This window comes from Acartia tonsa, chromosome 6 (genome assembly GCF_053477335.1).
Source record: "Acartia tonsa isolate MP-2025a chromosome 6, ASM5347733v1, whole genome shotgun sequence".
NCBI classification, from domain to species: domain Eukaryota; kingdom Metazoa; phylum Arthropoda; class Copepoda; order Calanoida; family Acartiidae; genus Acartia; species Acartia tonsa.
The window spans coordinates 9,448,843-9,453,160 of NC_137265.1; positions in this window are offsets into that span (position 1 = coordinate 9,448,843).

The following is a 4,318-nucleotide window of genomic DNA, read 5'->3' on the forward strand; positions in this document are numbered from 1 at the left end:
ACCACTAATTGTAATCTACAGAAGTGGTAATTTTGTGTATCATCAATGGGGAATTACATCAATTTAGTGGCCATTGCCTTATCCCTTTAGATCCCTGAGCAGCCGCACACAAAACATTTATAACGTTTTCTTATTCGTTGGCTCAACAACTTTGGGGACTTTAATTGGTTGTATTATGAAGTTGTGTGTCCAAACGTTTCAACCACTAATTTAGATCTACAGAATGGGTAATTTTGTGCATTATCAATCGGGATTTACATCAATTTATTGGCCATTGCCTTATCTCTTTAGATCCCTGAGCGTCCGCACACAAAGTATTTATAACGTTTTCTTATTCGTTGGCTTAACAACTTTGGGGACTTTAATTGATTTTAATTGGTTGAATTATGAAGATGTGTGTCTAAACGTTTCACCCAATAATTTTAATCTACAAAAGGGATAATTTTGTGTATCATGAATGGGGATTTACATCAATTTAATTACCATTTTCTTATCCGTTTAGATCCCTGAGCGGCTGCACACAAAGCATTTATATGGTATGGCCTAAATCCATGCAAATAAAGTGTAAGATTTGCCTTTTTTCCCTTCAATTGTAATAACATTGTATGCAGAGAGAGATGGGGACAATGGTCTGTTTATTACACCAGTCCCCAAAGTTTTATAATAATGTTTTCTTATTCGTTGGCTTTACACATATGGGACTCTTGCTAAATTTTTGATAGTTTTTTTTTATCAAATCGAGTGTTCAAACGTTTCGACCACTAATTTTAATATACAGAAGGGGTAATTTTAAGTATTATCATAGGGGATATACATGAATTGATTAACCATTGTCTTATCCCTTAAGATCCCTGCATTGCACGTCTTGCTATGCCGTCTGTAGTTATGATGCAGTTTGATACAAATATAATATATAGAAATAAAACAAATGCAGATTATATGGCAGAGTATTTTTTATATTTTTTATTTATAATACATACATAAGATATTATAAATACTTAAAGGAACGAAATGTGACTTCATATATAATATTGTTCTTTAATATATCCGAAACCGATTTTTTCTTTGATAAAACTTTTATGGGCTGCAATAAAAATGTTTTGGCAGGTTTTACTGTAATAGCTTTCACCATCATTTGGAATTATAATTTGTAAAGCATTATGCACTATATATTTTTAGGATGTATCTAATCTCGATTTTAGCTTTTTTTCACTTGATAATTAGAGTTTGTAAATCTCCATTTATAATCCACAATGTTGTCTTCTTCATTATATTAATTATTCACCTTCATACTGCAAATTATCTGAAATTGTTTATAAAATCATAATTTGGTTAAACATTTAAATAAACACAGAAAAAAATCATAAATCAAATATTCGTCCTTTATGTGTATGTTCGCTTCGTCTGTTTGTTTATTTACGTTTCTTCTGTTTATTTTTTTGTAATTGTCTGCTAAATATGAGAGGAAAGCCCTACTTGTGCGCAATGCCTCGTTTTTATTGAAAATTTCCATGCTGGACCTGTGATTAAGCTGTTTTCAGCTGCGACAGCATAGTGTGATGAAAATCTTCTCACACGAAAACGTGTGAATCCAAAATAGGGGTGATTGACGTCATAGGTGTGACTTGAAGGTGTGATTGCGTATGGTGTGAGTTGACTAAAGAACGACACGTGTGATCGTCACACCTACGCCACCTGTGATTAAGCTGTCGAAGGTGTGACAAATTGGTTTACAGAACTGAGCTAAAAACAAATACGAAATGGGGTGGCTTTAATTTTGTAAATTAGCAAACAGCTACGATGATTTTGTAGATTTAAAAAAAAAAATTTTTTAAGGAAGAAATTTTTTTTTCTCACATTACAAACCATACCATAATAAAGCTATCCAAAAAATATAATTAATTCTAAACATTAAAAATTACTTATTAAAAGACTGCGGTCGCGCCCAGCCCCCTGCCCCCACACACAAAAAATAAATTTAGAAAAATTCAGCATTTGCCTATTTTGAAGATCTTAATTAACAAGGGATTTTTAAAAAATTGTTTTATCATACTAATATTATATGTATTTAACCTAAATTAAAAATTTCTTCTTTGTACTTTTTCTTCATTTTCTATGCTCTTTGCATCTTTTCATTACTTATACCATTAATAAAATAAACACCAAGATGTATTAGGTTTTTTTATAAGACGACATTTGTCACAAATAGGCCTTTTATGCTAATTTAAATGAATTTTAGTACGGCAACCCTGCCTTTCATCGGTTAACTGCGACAGCTTATAACCTATGTTAAAAATGACGCATTTTCCACATCAGTTTATTTATGAAACCATTGTAAAACTTTTGCGTACTTTATGATTGGTAACTGAACTGAGAACAGTAACCTAACCACACTTATTTTAGATCAGTTAGCTGCTTGTTTAAGAAAACGGGCTAAAAATTGCAATATTTTTCTATCTATTATTTTCATAGTTGCCAGATATTTTTCAGATCAAAGTGTACAAATAATGTGTACATTGGACCTCCAATGTGTACATTTTGGGGGGGAAGGGGGAAAGGGAGGGGGGAATGGGGAGAAGGGTATGGGGTACGAGGGGGATTTGCTATGCTATCCTAATAGGAATTACACTAGTGGCATCTATGTATGTACACCCAAGAATAATAAATCTAATCTAATCTAGGAGCTCTTAAGGGAGAAGAGGGAGTCAACCTCACACTTTCAGTTGTAATTTTACAAGTTACTACAAAAAAATATAAATATTCAGTTAAACTTCAATGTTTATAACCAAAAAATCGAGGAAGGAAGCCAATTTTTGGAGGTAAAAAGTACATTTTTGGAAGGAAAATTTCAATTTTTGTGTGTACACGTGTACATTTTAAAAAAATGTTGAAAATGCGTACATCCTCATCGGTTTTGCCCAATGTGTACATTTGTCAAAAATTAGGTCAAAAATGCGTACATTACGCACAAAATGTGTACATCTGGCACCGTTGAATTTATTTTGGCGCGAATGAGAACTTTTCACAACAATTGGATTGTTTGGTTTGGCACATTTTTAGGATTTAGAAGACGACCAAAACTTTTTTGGATCAAGTCTGATATACGGAGCAAGATATTTTTTGATAACTTTGAAGGCCGATCAGACTTGGTTCGAATATTATAAAAAAAAACGCCAAAGACCACCCAAAGAGAATCTTGTGAAAGCTAAGACTTGATGATGAACGGAAGCGCGCAGCTCACGTATAAACTTGCTAAAAAGTTTTTTTTTCTGTAAATTTTGTAGGGTAAAGTTGCTGGGATGCCACAGTTGCTTTATCCTTCTTCAAAAACAGTTAAAATCATATTTCTGACCTTTTATAAAGCTTCCCTGAAAATAGAACCTAAATAAATAACATATTTTGTCGACCGTGTAAGAGAAAACACAAAAAGGACCGACTAAAAGACACCTTATCCCCTTTAAATTAAAATCACTGACTTAACAATGGCACTACAGCAACTTTTTTTTGTTATTTTTTCCCTTTTATAGCAAAAAATAATATATTTCAGCCTTTTTTCATCCTTCACTAAAAGCGGAAAAAGAACTTGCATATGAAGACGACATTTTTAAGACCTAGAAAAAAACGGAGCATTTGCGCTTCATCATGTTTCTATTTCCGGTTCGTGAACAAGGCATTGGAAATGAGCTAATAGTTAAATTTTAAAGTATTTTTGGATAAATAACACCCAGCAGACAACCTGTTTATCAATTATTTGTGATTTTATGTTAAAATTTTTATAATTGTTATGTATTACAGTTAATTGAAGTCAGATTTTCAGTGAAACTTGTGAAAATTAACATGTGGCCGGTTTCTGTTATTTGTTACGCCCTGCCTTTTTTTTTAGCTACAATTTCATTTAATTATATTTCTAAATTAGTTCAAATTGTTAATGTGTTACTTTCTAATTTATTTATTTTATTATATATAATAACCACTTTACATCCGTATTTTGCAATAAAACTTTGATTAATATTATGAAGATCTTTTAAACCCCTATAGTCTCTTTATAAACATCATATTGGTCCTGCGCTTTTATAATAGCTTTAATTTTATTATTTTAATTGCTTACTAACTAACCACCTACTCCTTTATGATTGGATTGCACCTGCAAGTATAACTTAATTTTGATATTTATTTAATCATTCTTTTTACCGTTAATTTAACTAATATTTTATTATTGAAGCAGTTGTAATTTAAAGTTAATAACTAATTCACGAACTGCGGGACTTTATTGAGTTAAGAATTTGTTTAAAATATCGAGCAACGGTTTATGATTTAT